The sequence below is a fragment of the Crocodylus porosus genome, unplaced genomic scaffold (genome assembly GCF_001723895.1).
Source record: "Crocodylus porosus isolate Cpor-Errol unplaced genomic scaffold, CroPor_comp1, whole genome shotgun sequence".
NCBI classification, from domain to species: Eukaryota; Metazoa; Chordata; order Crocodylia; family Crocodylidae; genus Crocodylus; species Crocodylus porosus.
Genome location: NW_017728947.1, coordinates 98,718,165 through 98,740,564, shown reverse-complemented (window position 1 = coordinate 98,740,564; position 22,400 = coordinate 98,718,165). Strand labels below are relative to the sequence as shown.

Genomic DNA, 22,400 nt, shown 5'->3' with positions numbered 1-22,400 from the left:
GTGCAGCAAGATTAACTGGGCCAGAGAAAGCAAGGATGAGAATGACTGTCCAGCCAAATGGCTGGGGCAGAGTCTGCTCATTGGGTAAAATGTGCGCGCTCCTCAGAGCCTGGCTGGACCCAGGCAGGCAGAGGCAGAGACCTGCCTACACCCTCTGGGTAACTGTACTACCCCTGAGCTCTTGGAAAAAGGAGGAGGGGGTGGGCAGCCTCTCACCTCTGTTTTAGAAGATAGGCCTGGATCCCAGCTCAGTCCTTAAGGAAGGGATATGGGCACCTACCTTCAGGAGATGGCTCCAGGTAGTGGACTTGGAGCAGGTGAAGGCAGCCTCCTCTTAAGCAGCTTGCTTTCCATTAAGCCCCAGAGACTTCTGTCCTCAGTGTTTCCCAATAGGTGACTTTGCCATCTCCTCACAGTGTGCTGGGTTTTTCATAGATCCCATTATGAAGCCTCTCCCTCTTCCGATGCATTGAATAGAGAAGGCTCAACTCCATGCTCAGGGCTGCCCATTTCACTCTAGGGAGGTGATGACTAACAGCTCATCACTGCAGCACTCACACTGGTAGGGGCCAAGTGCCTTTGTGGATCTGGGCCCAAGTGATTTGCCCAACATCATACAGGCGGCCTGTGGCAGAGGAGGAGACTGAAGCTAGGTCTCCCATGTCCCCAACCCTTGGACTATCCTCAGTCTCAAGCCCCAGCACAAAAAAACCATGTGACTATGTGAGAATCTCAGCCTCAGTTCAGCAAAATAAATCATTTTCTAGCTCTCCCTGCTACAGGGAAGACAAACTTGAAAATGCAAACCTGTACAGCTTCAAAAAAATTAGAAGGCAAATGAAAAAGGCTCAAAAGGTATTACTTCCTAACAATGGTACTGTTAAGTCAAGCCTGCTCTTCTTGGTGTCCTGGGGTTAGCAATCCTGACCTTTTACTTTAAAAGCACTCCAGTTGCTTAAGAAATGCACCTGCCTGTTCCCAGGGCCAGGCTGGCATCATCGGTGACACTCCAAGTAAACCAAGCAGCAAACATCATGAGCTATATTCACTTCATCTTCCCCCCCAAACATACTAAGAAAATTAAGGCTTACCAGGCAGGCCAGGGCAGGGCCATCAGGGGGAGGGAACAGTACTGCCAACGCCCAGGAAATTTGGCAGAATTGATATCAATAGAGGAGCGGAGTAGACAGAACCCTTTTCAAATGCTGTTTCAAGAGAGCTTCCCTGTTCAGAATAGCACAAAAGTAAGAGTTTAACTCCCATTGGAGTCAACAGGGTTCAAGCATGTGCTGAAGTGCATTCCTGAATCGGGATCTAACAAATGAGATGATCAATCTCTGCTCTGCATCAGCCTCATGGCTACAACATCACTCTAACACTGCCAGAACCATTAGGGGTCACACAGCACTTCAGATTCGAAGGCAGTCATGCTCCCAGTCATGTAAACGCATACAAGTGAGGCCGCTCTGGGGTGGAGGGACAGCAGTAGTCAGGAAATAACTGGTTTATTTCTTGAAGTAAGTTCTGAACACAGAAAGGACACGGTGGAAGCCTCTTTCCACTTATTGCTCGTCATGTTCACTTAGGGCTCCATTCTGTTTCTGAATACTCTGGCTCTGACCACAAGAAGCATGTGCTTAACTTGAAGCGTGCACGTGGTGCCCTAAAGTTAAGTATGTGTTGGGTGAGGACCAGAGTGCTCAGTGCGAGGCAAAGTTGACACAGGACCTAATGAGGACCGCTGCTGCTAATGTAACGCTGTGAGGACCGGACTGCTGCTGGTTTGTTCGGACAGGACCCACCACCATGGAAGCACTGGCTATGAAACCTTCATATGCCTCCCACAATTTACACTGCAAATGCCACAGCTCTGGTCATGGGGGTCTGAGTGCACTGCAGCCCATAGGGTCAGTCTGTAGGGAAAAAAGTCCAACTCAGTTACAAATGGAGCGCTCCACTGGCATGGATTTCACTGTCTTATCTGCACACAGTTATTGCCCATTGTTGCAATCCTCCCCAGCTATTACTCATTGCTTCACTCAGTGCGAAGGTCTGTTCTGCCTTTGCTCTTGGCAGATGTGTTTTAATGGGAACAGAATTCCTGACATTAGGGATTTGTTTACTTGGGGAAAGTACTACGTCATAAGTTAGGGTCAGAACTGATAGTGCATTAGCAACTTCACACTACCTGTCTGTGTGGACATGGGCACATTCTCAAATGCAGGTACTGGATATTTACAGGGCACTTAGTTTACTCAACCTGTGTCCCATGAGAAATTAGTAGAATACAAGACAAGGGAGATTTATATAGACCATACAGGCAGTCCTCACACTTACAGTGAGGACTGGAAAGGTGCTGTAAGTCGAAATGATGCAAGTCAAATCTGATTTTCCCATAGAAACAATGTTATAATAGGGGGTTATGTTCCCGACCAAGGGCCTGATACCCAACTTTTTATAGAAATGACCATAAACACCATATTTAAATCAGCTATGTAATCAGGAGGTGAAGGAGACTTAGGGTCACTTGATGGCTTTTTGAAAAACTGATTCAAGGATGTTTGTTTTGCTGCCCTCTTTTTCTCATTGTACATTTCCCTGTAGCACGCATAGGCATTAGAGATCAAGTTGTTGGTCTTTGAGCTGCGTTCAAGGTTGGGATCCATTTTTTCAAAAATTGCTATTACAACTTCCAAATGTTTGAAGGCCTCACTCACCTGCTTTGTCGTCATGGTACCTTGAGCAGGACTCTCTTGAATCTGGGCCTGATTTTCTGCCTTCCTTTGCTCCTCAAGTTGGACAAACTCTTCATTGGTCAGTTCCTGAGAATGAGAGGCCAGCAGCTCCTCAACATCTTCTGTTAAAACTGTAGCTATAGCTGGCCAGCCATCTTCACAACATCAGCAGTGACATCATCCACTTGGTCTTCAAATCCTTGGAAATCAGGGACGAATTCTGGACACAGTTTTTTCCAGACACAATTGAGGCTGGATTTCTTAACCTCCTTCCAAGATTCTCCAATGTTCTTCACTGCATCCAGGATGTTGAAGCCCTTCCAGAATTCCTTGAGGGTTGCTCCACCTTCCTGGCCTGCGATACTGATGGCCAATTTTTTAGGAAAATCTTAAGCTGCAGTCTCAGCAGCACTAGCAGCTTCACTTTGCACCCTGATGTTATGCAAGGCATACCTGCCTTTAAAACACATGAACCAACCCTTACTTGCACTGAATTTTTCATCCTTGGATCCCTTGCCATGTTGTTGCTTCACAGTGTCAAAAAGACTCAAAGCCTTGGCTTGCACGGTGGCTAAACTCAAAGGCACACAGAGCTGAGTTTGATCCTGAATCCACAAAATCAAAAGTCTTTCCATCTCAGCCACAAGTCCCGCATGTTGCCGTATAATAGTGGGTTGCAATGAGGCCACACTTTTAATTTCACCACTTATTTTTTTCTTTTCTCTAATACCAGGTTGCACGGTAGTGCAAGCTAGGTCCAATTGCCTACTGATTTCAGTTTGTGACAAACCACTCTCGCTAAGCTTGATCACATTGGCTTTCACCTCTAATGTGATGACTTTTTTCCATTTCTTATCAGAACTCTCACCGTCGCTAGAGCACTGCCCTTTCCTTTCATCAGCCATTTGTAAGGGCTGAATATAAGAAACAGCAGGAAGCCACTAAGCAAGAACCCCTGCACTAAGAAACAGCAGGCTGAATACAGTACTGAATATACAAAAGCTTAACACTAAGCACTAAGGACTTGGACTAAGAAACTTACACATCAGGATTTGCACTGTATTGCCAAGTACAAGCTGCAAGGCTCCTGAGTGGATATGGCTTGAATTTCACTTTCTGTTACTTAGGCTTGCTAAAAGACAGAGGACTCCCCTTAATACTGCAAAGGCATTACAGCCATAGAGTACAATGGGCAGAAGTAGAAGAAACTTACACATCTGGATGCTGGAGCACACCGGAGCACTGACTCAATGACGTAAGGCACTGGATCCTCGCACTTACAACAAGCCGTAAGTGCAAGAATCAGCGTGGTAAGTAATAAAGTAGGTGTAATATGCAGAGTGCCACAAGTGCAGATTGCCGCAAGTCGAGTTGCTGCAAGTCAAGGACTGCCTGTATATGGAAACTAGGAATCTGTTGAGTGAGTCTGAAAATCAAAATAATACCACGTTTTTTGTTGGGAGGAATCTAAGGCATTTGGATGTCTCAGATTTGCAAATTAATGTGTTAAGGAATTAGTTAAGCTGGTTTCTAAACACATTTATGTGGCGACAGTGATATTTAAAAGTAAAGATACTGGAAGATGTTTACACCAAAAATGTGTTTACACCTGCTTGTCTTTGCTCTGATATGACAGCTGTCCCCTGTCCCCATCCCCCACAGCCTCCTGGAGTAAGCAGTATCCTTATAGACAAGTGATGGTGGAGCGATACCAAAAAAAACACAAGACACAGGCTTTGCCTGTGCTTTTCTTCTTAGCCTTTTGTTGTTCTTGGTTTTGAGAAAGGTAGAAAGTGTTGAGTTTCAATGTAGATACATCAACACAAATTCCCAGGGGAGACATCCCGTTGCCCAGTATCATGTGGAGGGGAGGCATGCATCAGCATTACGTATGTAGTGACGGTACAAGGCCTGATTGGTACTCATGGAGTAAGCCGCTCAGCCTGAAGCCATCCCAGCAGAGAAAACTGGGAAGGGCAGTTCTCTGCACAGCAGAGACACGCAAGGGGAACAAGCAGGCTGCCAGAGAAGCAACAACAAATACAGAAGTCCAGTGACTCACTGGCCCTCTTCATTACAAAACAATTCAAAAGAATGAAGAGTCGAGGAACAATGTGCTGGGGAAAAGCCAACCTCAGAGCAAACTCACCCAGCCAAACACGTAACCAGTTAGCTCGTCATCAGTATCAGAGCCTGACAATAAGGAGAATTTAAAAACACAATTGTTACCAGAAGGAGATCTGCTTCTCTTTTTGCCTTCAGACTGAACAGGAGCAAGGCAAATTATTTGAAGCTTCAGCCAGGAAAAAGCAAACTGGCCATGAATGGCTTTGAGTCGCTGACCCCTGGGTTATGCTGCCAGCACACTTCCATTGCCATGCTGTGCTGAGGAGCTCACGTATTATCAGTGCACCCAGACTGATGTCTTTAAAGTGATCACGGCTCGGCTTTTCTGAGATCCATCAAATGGGCCTTACAAAGAGTGACTAGCAGACTTCTGCAGAAGAGAGGTAAATTCAGAACGCGGCGGTGGAAGCCCCTTGCAGCGTCAGGCCACAAGAAACCATAAACTCCATGAGACTGCAGAGACTATTGACTGGTGACAAATGCAGCCTCATTATAATCATCGAGATGCCAGGAGTGCCCTCCAGTGAAGAGTTCAGCCTTTGGGATTTAATTTACATCCATAAAATTCAGGAAGTGAAAGCTGGGACTGCAGCTACAAGACTTGCCCCTACTCATGCATCATCTCACTGAAGTATCAATGTTTCCACATTAAAAAAAAAATCCCAGGCTTCAACAGCTCCTTGAGAACATGAACCCACTATTGGCCCTATTCTTGTCTTCTGGAGTTTGCAGGTAGCCCGCAGCAGCAGCTCTGAGAGCTACGAACTTCCCATCCATCTCCTTGGCTCTGCCCATTAGAAAATCCAGTTTATCCCCTAACGCTGCCTGTGGTGCTGGCCATGCAGAAATATGTAGCATGATCACAGCTGAAAATATGGGAACCTGTGATTGCGCCAGCCCTGGGCTCACGACAGACCAATACAAACCCCCTCGGTAGGTAGCAAACCAAACCATAGCCTGACATCATCCCTCAGGGTAGCTCTGGCCTGCAGCAGTTTCTAGCCAGTTCTAGGTCAAAGCCAGACTGCTCCTAGAGCGAGAACCAGAAAGCTCGTGCCTCGCTCCCTACAGCCCCTTCCTAATACCTATGGCAGATATAGCAAGGCAGGGCTGATTGAGCCCACAACTCACCAACTCTTTCTTGGATGGTGAGGGACTGTATATGGGAATGGCCAGACAGGAGCAGACACAAGGCCTCGATTGTCCAGCAGCCTGTCTTCAATAGCAGCCAGCAGGTGCTTCAGAGAAAAGTGAAAGTCCCCCCCATAACCAGGTATGGGATAACCATCCCCACACAGTTTTCCTCTAAAGCTGCGTAAAATTGGCTTAGCTCCTTAGCTGATCTGCCTTCCAAAAGGTTTGTCAGCACTAGCTATGCTCTGATCTTCTCATTCATGTAAATCTCCAGTCTCTGACTCTCACTACGGGACAAGATAAAATAAACAGACTCGTGGACTTTGGCACAGCATGTGTTTTTCACCTTCATATTGAATTTAGGAAAATCCCCCTGCTTTGCTATTGTAAGGGAGGTTGCCACAGAATTTCCTGTGGCCGCTAAGTCCCACAGAATCCATGGACCTTGCCACGGCATTTAGGCGCAGCTGAGTGAGTACTGGGAAGGCTGACTTATTAGTCCACAATGTACAACCCCTAAATGTCATCTACTGGTGCCACCCCTAACCATCTGAAGAACACAGTTACTATTGCTTTGGGAAGGGCATTCGATATTCAGTTGCCTCTCTGCTCACTCAAGAGCTTGCACTGACATCCGACCAGGCAACACTCGCAACCAGAGAGATGCTAAGGATAAGGGAACAAAACAAGTGTCCGGAAGCCCTACCCAGGCCTTTATTCTATTTATTCTAATTTGCTTAACCTTTCTAACAGCTAAAGCCCCTGCACTCTGAATGTATAGGAATTTTTGCTGTTGTTTTGTCTGTACACTTTGCAGAGCTCTTACAGTTTTTCATGCATGAAAACTAAAATAGAGGGTGTGACAGATTGAGATAAATGCATATGTCAACTGCTGAATCCCTTCTGGTAGCATAAATAGCACGTCGGAGGGTAAACACCCATGTGGATTAGATCCTCCATTGTGTAGCAGAAACTTGACCAGCAGTGAGTAGTGCACACCTGAGAGGCAAACCTAGGGCCATCCACAATGAGCAGTTCCATCTGGTAGAACAATTCAAAATCCCTACCAGCAGCACTGCTGGCTTTTGACTTAAGGAGTGTGGAAAAACCCTAGGAGGACATCAGAAACAGGGAAGGTCCCAACACAGCCACCTTCAAGAGACCAACAAACATGAGTCAGACCCTAAAATAATAATACTAATCAGGAAATTGAGTTTAAAAAATAATTTTGGGGTCGTTTTTTGCCCCCTGGGTTTCTTTCAAAGACTGTGTGGTGCTTTTAGGGCAATCTTCTGAGTTTTGAACTCCCTGCCCATCCCTCATGGGTGTATGCAGCAAACAGTGTTACCCCTATTCTTACGGATTTATTGAGGATTATATCCCAACCCCAGCCTCTTACTTCACTCTGTGCTCAGCACCCCGCAGAGCTAACATCTAGCCCATAAGTCCCTCCATCAAATCTACCCATCTCAGCATCACCTTGGCTCCTTCAGGGGATCTTCTCTGCTCGACCCCAGCCCAGGTGCACCTGTAGTCATGCGTCCTTCCCTCTTCCACACTGGGCAGGGGCAGTTCCAAGGGTCTTTTCCCCCTACCCAGCCTGGTGTTGCAGAGGGAGTAGAGCAGAGATTCAATCCCTTTGCTCACAGGAGGGTACCCAGAATTGCTGGACTCTTTCTGCTCCGTACTCTTTACTGTGGGGCAGGCAACCAATGAGAAGGCAGAGCTGAAATCCCTGAGCGTCCTGGGGCTCCTTCTGCTGTGATGAGCACAGCTCCAGGTACTCCCATCCTCCTCACATGCTGTCACTCCTAGGGAAGACTTGAGAGCTGGCACCCCTAACCCTTTCTACAAGGGATACTCTCTCTTAGCAAGGGCACAGAAGGCCCAACTGGAAGAAAATGGAGAGGAGAGGCTTTGCCTCCTCTCAAAAGCACCAACCAAAGCAGAGGACCTGCAGGAGCAGCAAAGATGCTGAGATGGGATTGTGTTCAAGTACTTGCTGTTTTTGCTGGCATCTGTACTTCTCCTGTGCTCTCTGCTTTAACAGCCACATGGGTTGCAATTATAGTTTAACCTTGGCCTAGAGGGGTTAAATTGGAAACCACAGAGACCACAGCTAAGTGGGCTCCACGTGACTCACTTCAGCAATTCTCTTTGAGCTTCAGGGCCTGGGGCAGGTGCACAGCAGAGTCCCTCATCCCCAACAAGAGATCTGGCCCCAGAAGATCCCATTAGGGGTTCTTGAAGCAGTGACGGACTCTGTCCAAACCCAGGTAGGCTGGATTCATGGGGATCCAAAGATTCAGTTAGTTACAGAGACATAGCAAGGACTGTGAAAAAAAGGTTTGGTCCGCTAGTCCATAATTAAAAAGCTGTTGCACATGTCATGCAACGTGTACATGTCCGTTGGGGAAATGTGCACGCCAAACCTCACCTTTCAGCGAGCACAGGTACAGTGGGAACGTTCTGGATGCCTGTTGCTTTTTAGACCGTCCTCCAGTCTATTCTACACAGACACAACTGCTCCAAGCCCTGGGGAACGTAGCAGCTCTCCCCACGAGCACAGAGGTCCATCCACACAGACCAGCTTGCAGGAGGGAAGTCTTGGACATGATCCAAAGCCAGCAGATGTGAACAAGAGACTTTCCACTGACAGGCTTCAGATCAGGCCCTCCAGGAGGCTGCTGGCTTTGCAGGCACGTTTAAATATCCACGCTTAGCACATTTGAGTTGTTGCTCACTTTTCTTGTTCAATCTGGCAGACAGCTAGTCTCTGCCTTTTGAAAGCTGCAGAGTTTGTGATCTTCTGTTTATTTATGCAGTATTTCTAATTCAGTTTCTTGCCATTTCTATCTCTTTTTCTTTCTGTTCCTGTAGCTGTTTTTCTGGCTGGCCGTACAAGTGGTAAACAAACAGACAATGCCCCCCAGACATTTAAAACACATGAAAACATAAAATAGAACAGCTGGGGCATTTGCTGCCTTCTACCAAACTTACATGCAGCTGTGTAGGAAGACTCAGTTATCACATTTCATTTCACAAGGTCTCAAGAATTTCATAAGCAATTCAAAGTTAATGATACACAACTAGAAAAGCTTAAACCTACTCCAGAAGTGACTTGAATCTCAAGGCAGTAGTTTATAATTGTGGATTACACAACATGACTTTAATGCAGAGTTCTAAAAAGTAAAGTTAAAAAACATATCCACCTTGATTTGAGAAGCAATTACCTCTGCTATTATTGTGATGTCTACCTTTTCAACTATTTCTAGAGAGGGTGAAACCAAAAGGAAAAGGGGTTCTACAATCTAATCTCATGATTACGACTGGATTTGAAAACACAATTACCCAGACTGGAAATGTCAGTGAAGAGTTAAACAAATTGAGGCCTGGTAGATGTGTAGCTTTAGTTTTTCTAGCTATATAATATGGATTCAGACAGTTTCAGAAGCCTTTTGAATATTAATGCCAAAAAGGAGAGGAAAGAAAGAATAAAATAGTTAACTTTTAATTTTGCTAATAAGAAGGCTTCTTGCTGGGAAAATTGATCCTTTTTTATCTGCAGTTTTAGGAAAAATGAGTTCTTGATAGAATATACAGAGTAAATTAAAAACCTTCTATAACTGATATGAAAGTCAAGTTAGGGTCAATGACTATAATGCAAACCCTTAATACTAAAAAGAAACCCATGCTAGCACTGCCCTCTTTCCTCATTCCTGTTTGTTATTTCAACAGAACCACTGGCAGCCAATCTCCAAGAGAATGAAAAACTGAGAATAAAAATAGGGAGCCTCTTCAAAAGTATGCAGAGCACTTAGATATATCAATAAACAGAAAGGGTAAAAAATAGCTATTTTAAAATTCAAATAGAAAGAGAGATTATGCAGCAAAAGAGATCAAATCAAAGTCAAATTAAATTCTCTGGAAAGCAATGTAGTATGCATACCTATTTAAAGTGAAAGTTACTTGGTTATGCTGCTTGTCTTTCCATAAAGTTGTGAGTGATTAGTCCCTAGTGTAAACCTAAATTGTCTGAACAATCTCATTTTGACCAATGATATTTTTTGCAGGCTACAAATAACCCCTCATCTACCAAACAAGAATCATTAACTACAAGAAAACTTCCATGAACTGCCCTAAATCAGTCACATCAAAGTACCATGAGCCTATTTACATCCAGGTAATAAATGCCTTTGGAAGGAGGAGATTATAATGGAAACACTCATAGATCCTACCCAACAGCAAACTAAGAAGCAACATTTCCTTGCAACTGCAGCAAGATTTCCTCCTGCTTTATCCTAAAGTCACCATTCCTTTATTCAGGCTTTTGTTGATCAAGCATATAACCTGTCCTCCTAAATATAAACTGCTTCAGAACTGTTTCCTTCTCTTCCTGCCATATGTTTGTATTGTACACCCATGCCTCTGTTTTATATGGAGCTATAAACACACTCACTCTTGTCTCTGTGTATGAGTGCAGCTGTGTGAGCAGTTCTGAGTGAGATTAATATGACTGTAACCACAGCTTTCATTCAAACCAGTTATACTCTAAGGTAAAGCATCCACACCTGAGGACAGGAGGGTGATCCAGGAGGATCTGGACAGACTCATGAAATGGGCAGATGAGAACCTGATGATGTTTAACACCAAAAAATGCAAGGTTCTCCACCTTGGGAGGAAAAACCTGCACCATGCTTATAGGCTCGGTAGTGCTACACCAGTTAGCACTACAGATGAAAGGGACTTGGGGGTCATGGTTGACCACAAGACGAACATGAGCCTTCAGTGTGATGCTGCGGCTAGTAAAGCAAGCAAAACCCTGGCTTGCATCCATAGATGCTTCTCGAGCAAATCCCGGGACATCGTTCTCCTACTGTACTTGGCCTTGGTGAGGCCACAGCTGGAGTACTGCATCCAGTTTTGGGCTCTGCAATTCAAAAAGGATGTGGAAAAGCTTGAGAAGGTGCAGCAGAGAGCCACATGCATGAGAAGAGGTCAGGAAAACAGACGTTATGATGACTTGAGCTGATGGCCACCTATAAGTTTATCAGGGGTGACCATCAGGATCTGGGGGAACGACTGTTCATCAGAGCGACCCAAGGGATGACAAGATCCAACGGTCACAAACTCCACTGTGACCGGTTCAGGCTGGACATAAGAAAGAACTTCTTCACTGTCCAAGTCCCCAAGGTTTGGAATAGACTGCTGCCGGAGGTGGTTCAAGCACCCACTTTGAATGCCTTCAAAACACATTTGGATGCTTATCTTGCTGGGATCCTATGATCCCTGCCGACTTCCTGCCCCCTGGGGCGGGGGGCTGGACTCGATGATCCTCCGGGATCCCTTCCAGCCCAAATGTCTATGAAATCTATGAAATAGCACATTATAAATAGAGATGTTGAGATCCTGCTTGTTTTGGAATTGGTGGATACCAAATACTAGTTGCCATTTCCCTGAATAGGGCATGGATGAGGTCTAATGGCAGCAGGTTCGTGTCCCAGCAATTAATGAGGACAAGAGGATGAGAGACAATTCAGTTACATTGAATTGTTGGAGTGTTGTCAGCAGGTCAAGGGAAGTGATAATTCCCCTCTATTCAGCACTGGTGAGGCCACATCTGGAGCACTGTGTTCAGTTTTGGGTCCCCCATTACAGAAAGGACGTCGAAAAATTGGAGAGGGTCCATAGAGGGCTTCAAAAACAGTTCAGGGTCTGGGGGACATGACTTATGAGGAGAGGCTGAGGGAGCTGGGCTTATTTAGTCTAGAGGAGAGAAGACTGAGAGGGGATTTAACAGCAGCCTTCAACTACCTGAAGGGTGCATCCCATCCAAAGAGGCTGGAGCGGGACTGTTCTCAGTGGTGGCAGATGACAGAACAAGGAGCAATGGTCTCCAGTTGCAGCAAGGGAAGTTTAAGTTAGATATTAGGAACAATTTTTCTCACTACGAGAGCAGTCAAACAATGGAACAGGCCACCCAGAGAGGTGGTGGACTTCATCCTTGGAGGTTTTTAAGACCCAGCTTGACAAAACTTTGGCTGGGATGATCTAGTTGGGGATGGTCCTGCTTTGAGCAGGGGGTTGGACTGGATGTGATCTCCTGAGGTCCCTTCCAACCCTAATTTTCTGATTCAATAATTGATTGCTCTACAACAATGTGAGGCCATCAGAATTTCCATCTGAAATTGCTGCTACTCAACAGATACCCGTTGTGTGGCCCTCTCCCACAGTGTCCGCTTGAAGACCATGGCTGTCTTCCCATTGGCAGGTTGGACTGCTTTTGCAGCAGCAGTTTGGGAGTGGACATTCTCTATAGATGCAACAGTAATTGAATAACATCTGTCTATTTGTTGTCAACACATGTATTCTTGGGAACCAAAGAGTGACAGACAAACATAGAACTGAAACTCCTGGTCAAATCAATTCCCGACTAGTAAATGATCATTATAAAACACTGCATCACTTAACTTTTTCACATTATTGCTAGTTTTAAATGCTTTAAGAGCAAAAATCCCAACAGACATCCCATATCAACATGGGATAATTCCTCTTTTCCAAAGAGAAGTGCTGAACATCAGCCAATCACAGTGCCTGAACCCGAAAGCTTGCTTAAATCTTTTTCCCCCAACTATTTCAGTTGGTCTAATAAAAGATATCAGATTCACCCGAAGAACCTCACGTGCCTATGTCCTTAGACCAACACGGCTACAACCTACATCCCTGAAGGCTCCTTAGGCTTTTATTGTGCTAACAGAAATTAGGTTAAAAATGTGATGAGTGGGGTAGAATTTGACCCCGGGTCCTGAAGTTTTACGTCCACCAAGGCCAGATTGCTATATCATTGTGGTAAACTTTAACACTTGCTTAATCCTGCTAAGCAAATAGATTAAACAGATAATTATCCATGATTGCAAACCAGTCTGGGCAAATCCGGTCACAACTTGCTGAATGTGCAGTATTGCAGTGGGGAGGGCTTTGCTGGGGTCTTCTGCACATTGGGATGAAGCATGTTTTTTCCAGCTTAAGGCTAGTTTATAGCCTTGTGTGACAAACTGTGATGAAGTAAGCTTGCTCTTTCCCCTTTACTTCTTGGGTTAGAGAAGACAGATGACTCGTATGTCAGACTGTTTTGCTTCTATATTTATGTCATGCCTTGGGCTTAGAGTGTTCAGAGGAAACGGATTACGTCTGGTCTCATGAACAACATCTAGTATGATAGTCATAACAAGTTATATTAAGCTGAGGGCTATCTTTGCCCATAGGATCCAGGAGCCCTCTGCTTCATCTCCACCCCCCCCAGCCCACCCCCCATTCCTGCCCACTTGCCAGCAATGAAAACACAATCTCAAAGAAACCAGTAGCTACTCTCTGAGACCATACATTTTTTAACCCCTTCCCGACTCTGGGCTAAATTAATCCCTGGTGTAACTCTGAGGATTTCTGTGGTGTCCCATAAAGGAGGAGCATGGCTCGTTCATCTGAGTGTCAGAAATCAAGGCTTTCCATAGACTAGCCTGCAACCTCAGTCAAAATAAATTGGATGCTGTGACGCGAGCCCAGGACCACTCTTGGGGGGCAGTGGTATGGCCAAGTCTGAAGAGTTGCTCCCTGCCATTGGCTGGCAGAGTGGGATCATTGTGTCATTCCCCCGTGGTATTTTTTCTCGTGTATTCCAGATTCCAGGGTAGACAGGCACACAGGCACCAGGATTCAGGGGGCAGATGTGGCCTGTGGGTTTACTGAGGTTTCTTTTGGGCCTTCAGGTTCAGCTATGCTGCGTGTGGCTACCTGGGGCTCAGCTCCTGCACTGCTCTAGGCTGCAGTTCACGTGGTTGGTGGTGCCTCGCCCCCGTGTTGGTGAGTGAGATCTGCACGAGCCACCTTGCCAACCCTGAGGTTCTGCCATCTACCATTAACATTACTATCCCGCACTCCCTATGGAAGCAAGATCTGACATAAGCTGAGAGACCCCTAATATTTTGTTACCCCACCACTGGGTATTGAATAGCACACTTGGGTGAGACGGGACAAGAGGGGGACCTGCTTAGGGTGCCAAGTTAGGAGTACCAGAATCATCCCCCATGCCCATGGAGGCCGCACACCAGCAGCATCCCCATGCCAGGAACTCCAGAATAGTCCACCCAGCTCCTGCTGCTTTCAGACCAACATCTGGGGTGGGCAAAGTATTAGGCAGTGGCAGCAGCCGCTCAGCTGAGGACTGTTTGGGGGTTCTTGGCCTGAACAAGACTGATGCCCACTGCCCCACCCTTGCTCTTGAAACCCTCACTTCCCTGCCCTGGCTCTCCTGCAGGGTTTGCCCCAGGTGCCAGCTCTGCTTGTTATGTCACTGGGGCACTGACAGACTCAGCATCTGTGTGACACCATTTCAGCTATTCATTTGGCCTTGGGCCTAACCAGGAGGGTTGGGTGCTCTTGGCTTTGTACGTTTTACCTTCCCTGAAAATGCTTGGCAAGACAGAACAGATAAAGGCTCCTCCCCTTGTGGTTTCATTAGTGCTAATAAGGAACCTGGAATTTAAAACAGCTCATTTTTAGTTCCAAAACGTAACATTTCTTCCTGGTCAGGTCACAGAGCCTGCAGGGAAGTTCCCTCTCCAAGTCCAAATATTTCATAACTTTCTTTTGGCTCCCTCACTATCCTCTGTGATGAAGAATTTTTGACCCAAACCCTGAAGTCTCTGGGCAAAGTAGGCATCAGCCTCCAGGAAGCAGATGAAACAAGAGGTGGCTGCTTCTTTAACTCATTGTTTCCAAGTCAGGTTTTTCCTGATGGTGCGAGTCACTGAGTTTTTCCAGTAGAAAACAGAACAAGCAGGGAAATTAAAGCAGCTATTGCTACTGCTGGATGTTTTTAAATCTGTGGGCCCTGATGCCCTCCACCCACAGGTGTTGAGGGAGCTGGCAGGGGTCATTGTTGTACCCTTGACCCAGCTGTACAAGCGATTGTGGTCCATGGGCCAGGTGCCCAGAGACTGGAAACTAGCTAATGTGGTCCCCATCTATAAGAAAGGGAGAAAGGAGGACCCAGGAAACTATAGGTCCATAAGCCTCACATCGGTCTTGGGGAAAATCCTTGAAAAAATTATCAAGGATCACATCTGTGAGGGGCCAGCAGGGGAGATCATGCCCAGGGGAAATCAACATGGGTTCATCAAAGGCAGGTCCTGCCAGACCAACCTGATGGCCTTTTATGACCAGGTAACTAAATCCCTGGATGATGGTGTTGCCATGGACGTAGTCTTTCTGGACTTTAAGAAGGTGTTTGATACTGTCTGTCACCCCATGCTCATTAATAAACTGAGTGACTGTGGCATTGATGCCTACATAGTTGGATGGGTCAAAAATTGGCTGATGGGGCGCACCCAGAGTGTGGTGGTGGACGGGTTGTACTCAACCTGGCGGGATGTGAACAGTGGGGTCCCCCAGGGCTCAGTCCTGGAGCCTACACTGTTCAACATCTTCATCAGTGACTTGGATGAGGGGGTGGAAAACACATTGTCCAAGTTTGCCGTTGACACCAAGATGTGGGGAGAGGTAAGTACGCTCAAAGGGAGAGAGAGACTGCAATTAGACTTAGACAGACTACAGAAGTGGGCGGATGGTAATAGGTTGGGCTTCAAGGTAGATAAATGCAGGGTGCTGCACCTGGGGAGAAGGAATCCACAGCATACACAAGCTGGGGAGCTCCCCCCTTGTGAGCACAGAGGCGGAAAGGGATCTTGAAGTCATTATTGACTCCAAGATGAACATGAGCCGCCAATGCCAGACCACAGCCAGCAAAGCCAACCGCACCTTGTCGTGCATCCAAAGATGCATCTCAAGCCAGTCCAGAGAGGTGATATTCCCTCTCTATGCGACACTGGCCCAGCCTCAATTGGAGTACTGCATCCAGCTCTGGGCACCACACTTTGAGAAGGATGTGGCCTGCCTTAGAGGGTCCAGAGGAGGACCACCCGCTTGGTTGGAGGGCAACAGGGAAGGCCCTATCAGGAGAGGCTGAGGGACCTCAACCTGTTCAGCCTCAGCAAGAGGAGGCTGAGGGGGGATTTGGTGGCTGCCTGCAAACACTCTAAGGGAGATCAGCAGCAAATAGGAAGGGTCCTATTCCCCCCGGCACCACCTGGGGTGATGAGGAACAACGGCCAGGAGCTGCTGGAGCATAGGTTCAGGTTAGAGATTAGAAGGCACTATTTCACTGTCAGGGTGGCTAGGATCTGGAACCAACTTCCTAGGGAAGTAATCCTCGCTCCTACCCTGGGGGTAAATTCAAAAAGAAGTTGGATGATCACCTGTCTGGAGTTGTGTGATCCCAGAGTGTGCTCCAGCCAGTGGCGGGGGGTCAGACTAGATGATCTATTCAGGTCCCTTCTGACCCCAAACTACTATGAAGCAATGAAACTACTACAAACTGTTTGATTTGGGCGCAGTGCAAAATAATGGCTAAGCCACCAGCACAAAAACAAAACCACAGAGAATATCTTAAAAATTAATCTTCGACTTTTTCTAAAGAACTCTCCCAGACAATTTGAGTAGATCAAGACAGAATGAGTACACTAGGAAAGAAAAGCAAGAGGGAAGAAGAGCTGGATAGGAGAAGAGGTGTGCTGGAGGAGTACCAAAAAAAGAACAAGCTCTAAAAACATAAGGGTTTGGTTTAAAGGAGCAGTTCCTAGATCTGCCATTGACCCGCTGTGTCCCTTCAGCAAAGCCTCTTCATCTCTCCATATATCAATTCCCTCTCTCTCCACTAGGGATAATATTTTTCTATCAAATAGGAATAATTTTGTAGTTTTTTCTTTTTTGTAAAGTCACTTGAGACCCAGGGATGGAAGGCAATTGATTTTTGTCAAGTTCTTAATACCGTATTTTCTCTTCCCCTTAGCTGCTGCTACTCAATGTGCTATTCAGATTTCTTTTCCTCAAGCTGCCTCTGAAAACAAGATTAATGTTATATACAGGGCCATGCTATGTTCAGGAAAATACTTCTTTGCCAATAAGTCCTCTGAAATAAAAATAGATGCAACATATTCATGAATGCCACGTAAGCAGCTCACACATTTTGTATATTGAACTGACGAGCAACGTATAGGAAAGGGGAGACTTGCCCAGTACTATATTTTCTCACATATAATACTTCCCCAAAGAAGACACATGACTTTTTTTTTTTTTTTTTTTTAAACATAATTTTTCCAGAGTCATGGCTGACTGTGTGACACAGAGAAAATCCTCCTGGAAACACAGAGTATCCAGAAAGTGTGGCATCACAGGACACGATCTGGGTGAGGCAGTAGAGACTTCCTGGTCTGGGAGGACAGCAACTAAGTCCCAGATCCTTGCAAGAGCCACAGCAAGAACTATTACTTCCTTACTGTAAATAGTTCTTAATATAAGTTTCTGCAAACAATGTGTTGTTTTTACCACCCCACCCCCAAGCCTCATGAAGATACTACAGCCTTCACACAGCAGCTCACTTGCCCTGAGCCAGGTCAGTTGTTCTGTCAGGCACAAACTACAGTGCTCGGCCAATAATGCCTGCTTGCTGAGCAAGAAAGAAGTGGCAGCTGTTTTGGCAGCCATTACAGCATAGCATCTCCATGCTTCTATTCCAGCAAAGATTAAATCAGCTTCCCAACTTAAGACACGCATCCCAATGCTGGGTAGATGATTTTTTTTGGTGTGGAGTGGGGAGAGATGCGGTATACAAATGTGTAACTTGTAAGAATAAATTATAATTATCGCTGCTTATAAAACATGCATCTCTTTTGGAGCAAACAATACTATCACTCCCTCAGTGTGTTATTACACTGCAGGGTGACCCATAAAAAACTGCCTACCAGATGGAGATAGGGAAGGGCTAGGTAGAGATGAGCATCTGCATGTGGTGTTATTGCTTGTGGGTGGACTTTGTCCCCTGGCTATATGGAAGGGGTCTGCTCGCTCCTCCCTGTCCCTCTGGAACTAGTGGTAGTGCAGGGAGCATTGTGCATGTGATGGATCTCCATCCCCCCCCCACCACTACCAGAGGCATAACAAGTAGTTTTAGCACCCTGGGCAGTGGCGGCTACCTATCTCACTGCCCCTCAAAAACAGCACCCACCTACTGCCTCCCACCTGCTCCATCAGACATAGACTCAGCTACACTCTGACCCCATCTACAACCTTCAGACAGTTGACTAAGACAACATCTTCTTGGTAGGGCAAGGCATGGAAAAAGCTGACGAGATGCCTCGTCCCCTAATGCCTATTACCATACCTTCCAAAGATCTTGGGGGCAGCAGGGGCAGGGAGGTGGATGGAAAGTTCAGAAAATGGTTTCCAACTGATGAAATCCCATTGGGATTCTTTCCAGCTCTCACAGGAATCATCCCCCACCCTTGATAAAACCAAGGGACTTGATGCAGCTTAGGGACCCACGTGCCCTAAACTCATCAAGGAGTGCAATGAGAATAGCAACATCAGGGAGCAGAGCCACTACCCATTCCGTCAACAGACTTTGCTTGTTAAAATGGGGTAACAAACCTTAGAAAGGTCCATGCTGAAATTTTATCTCACAGCTCATCCCTGTCAGTCCTCATGCACCTTCCTTACCTTGAGGACAGGTGTGGGGTGTTGTGACAGGACAGGCTGCTGGGAAGGGCTCACAGAACTGTGGGGAACCAGCAGCAGGGGAGGAACCCAAGCAAACAGATGAGTTTTTAAAGAAAATGTTTATCTCAGTTTTCCACAAGGTGTCAGCAGCAGCTGCAACCCCTGGCAGCCAGATAGCCCAGTTTAGGACTGTCGTCATATACTTCATCCACATTCGCATAGTCGTAGATAACAGTGTTACCAGAAGGCCTCACATAGTGCCTGACAGCATCTGAGTCGTATGCACCTCAGCCTGGCACAGCCCCGAACAGCCAGACACTGTCGTTGCAATTATCAAACTACAATGTGTCCGGTATCCAGGTTGTAGCTGTATTGGTCCAGGGGCAAAAGGAATCAAAATTCGTGGAAGAGGTGATATCTTTTATCAGACCAACTAGATAATACATCTAGATAGCTAGTTGGTCTAACAAAAGATAACACCTCTTCCATGAGTTTTGATTCAAATTACAATAGCTTTTAGGGGTCTTAACCAAGACAGCAACCCCACAACACTGTGCCAGGGGCTGTACATACCTATAGCAAAAAGGTTATTCCTGCCCTGAAGCACTTGCAGTCTAAATTGGCAAGACAGACAGAGAAGGTGATGTTATTACTATTGCTATTATTATTCACATTTTACAGATGGGACACCAAAGACCCAGAGAAACTTGCTCAGGAAAATTGTAGCAGAATAGGGAGGAGTGCTTAAAACTCCAACTTCCCCAGCCTGTGCTTTAACCATAAAACCCCCTTTCTCTCACTGCTGTTCCTCTCTCAGTATGTTTGAATTTGGTTAAACTGGAGGTTTGTACAGTAATTACAACAGATGTAGGTTTAAATCACAGTCCCATCTCTGAATGCTGCGAGCTCTCAGGATTATTGTAGTGAGGTCCAAGCTTTGAGATTTCTTGAGTCCATCTCTCATCTCCACTGTGCAGTTTGGTAAATGACTAGTAGTCAGAACTTGTCAATGCAAGGGCTAGTTTAAAGCAAATATTGTTAGACAGTTTCAGAACAGACATATATGTTTATGCCTTTCCCCTTTTCTCTCCTCAACCCGATATCAAACTTTGTGTTCAAAGTGCTCATTAATATTGTCAATTTCTTGATTATACCTTGATCAATTAAATATACAATAACATCCACTTAGTTAGTGGTTAATCTAGGCAAAACTTTAAGACTAGAATTATTTATATTAAAAGAAGTAGCACAACTCCCCACTCTTTATTTGGATCAGTTTCAGTCACTTTAAGCAGGTATTATTAGACAATTAGCTAGAGAAGATTGCCATTTAACACTGAAAGGGCCAAAAATGTGAATGGAATCAACAAAGAAAAAAAAATGCCCAGAGAAAATGGTATCACATGTTAATAAAAGATGACCATAACTATGAGTTGTGTTATTCATATTTGGTCACTCTTTTGTTATAATCACTGTCATGTGGTGTGGAACCTGTGATACCTCTCTGATGATTAGATACATAACAGGATCAGCTACTGAATTCAAATGATAAAAACAGATGTTTGCAAAAACAAGGTAAAGGGTGGGTGGGGAGAGGAAGAGGAGAGCAAGAGTATATATATATCATGTGCATATGTGTATGTAAAATCGGTATTGTAGCAAATCAAAGGCTACTGTAGGTGCTTTTGTTTGTCATTAAAGCCAAGCTATTTGCAGGAAATAAATTAATTTGGTGAATCACCTATTTTTTCCCATTTAACATTGTCAACAAACAATCCAGAAGTCTTACAAATATGTTCATTGACAAATACACTCTACAAACACATGTTGGCCTATGGATTACTCAAGTAATTACTTTGAGTAATCAGAGTTCTCAATTCAGCTTTTATGTAATATGATCAGCCTCCAGAGTCACAAAGAAATATTTTTGTTCCCCACCTGCTGGGCTGGTTTGACCTCAGAAACTACCCCTGCTTCTGCTCAGAACATACTTTGTGTTTCCCACATGGCAAGTTTTGGTTTTGTTTAAACTAATCTCTTGTCTACAGGTCCAAAAGTACTTTCCATAAGAAAAACTTGGTTCACATGAATGTTTGTGAAAAATCAACAGAGAGGTAGGAACATGTTACTGGGATGTTCTTCACTCCCTGCATCACAGCAGCTGCCAGAAATTTAAATCCTTCTGCTTCTCATGTACAGGTTCAGATGCCACTAAATCTAACAAAGTTTTCTTCATCTGTTTCCAATATAGGACTTAAGATAAACTGTCACACAGATTAGTAATTCTGATTTCGTCCAAGAGATGGCAATAGTACACATTTCACTAATCTGTTACAATATACATTATAAAATAAAAGGGTACAGGTTCAGCTATATTCAGTACTTATTCTGATCCTGAGCTATTGCTCCAAAATTCAGTTGCTGGTTAATTAGAGCAATAACTCAGGATCAGAATAAGTACTGAAAATAGTTGAAGATGTGTATATATATATATATATATACACACACACACACATGTATGTATGTGTGTACTCACACACATATACATATATAGATAGATATATATATATGTACATATATGGGGGGGGGTGTAACCCAGATAATTAAAAAGGATTATCCACAGCTGAAACAATGCCCAGATCTGCAATGGATCTACTATGATCTCCAAATTATGAACCCCATATTGGTAAAAGCTAGGCATATGCTTTGAAAAACAGCACTGCAGTTTCACATATCTCCTTCCTCCCACCTACCTGCACTTTGGCCCATTTCCTCTCAGCTATATGAACCTGATTTTTTGTAGTGAGGAGCTCAGTTTGATATCATCTGTTCGGTGTTTCTAAACTCTCTGCACCCCATTTTATTCTGCATCCATCCATTCAATAGTGCTACTATTTTACACACCTGACATGCCATCTATTACAGAATGTGTGGCAGAAAGGCCCCCTAGAAATCAAATGTATTGGGATTTAATTGTTTTCCCTGGAAGAACTGGAGCTCAGAATTGCACACAACACCTAGGGCAGCTGTTTCTTGCAAGCTGACATTTTATGTGCAGGGCACTAGAACATAACGATCTGCTCCTGCCTGCCTTTCAAGCAGCTCCATGACCTGAACACCACAAGGAAATGTGTGGTTACATCACCAACTTGGCTACGCTGTCAAGCGCCCGACACATGACTTCTACTGGGGGAAGAGCTAGAAATGTCACAGATTAAAAAAAGTATACGATTGAAACCGTACTCCCGTGGCCAGCCATGATGGGGCAGCCCCTGCAGCCCGGTGAGCAGAGAAACCCGAGCAGTCAGCACTGCACCCTCCAGCCCAATAAGGAATGGCATTAGCAGGCTCCAAAGAGTCGTCTCAAGTTCTCCGGGCGGTGAAAGGGCCGTGACTGCAGCAGCAGCGTGCTCGGGGGGGGGGCAGGACAAAAGTGGGACCAAGCCACAAGTCTCCTTGAGGGATCAGGAACTGAACCCCCCGCACAAGGGCAAGGCCTGGACCTGGCTTGTACGGGAGGGCTGGGCGCGGGATGACCCTCCCTCAGCAGTAGCGCAGCCCCGAGCCCTGCAGGCCCGCGGCTGCGGGGGGACCCGGATGAAGAAGCGCAGCTGCGAGCACGTGCGTGGGCAAAGTTAGCTCAAGGGCAGCCGCGGGGCAGCCCCTCCCCCGCCATCCGCCGGGTGCCGCTCAGCTCCGCCAGGCACGAGGCCCCTTTGAAGGGGGGGAGGGGCAGTGGTCCCCGGGCCCGTCCAGGGAGGAGCCGGACCGAGCCCAGGCAGCCTCCCCCCC

General features: G+C 45.7%; 1 long non-coding RNA gene across 1 annotated transcript in view; it reads right to left on the bottom strand.

Moving 5' to 3' along the window:
• Window positions 1-22,400, bottom strand: part of LOC109321774 — an 81,266-nt gene that overhangs the window by 50,409 nt on the left and 8,457 nt on the right. The gene's annotated exons all lie outside the window — the stretch shown is intronic.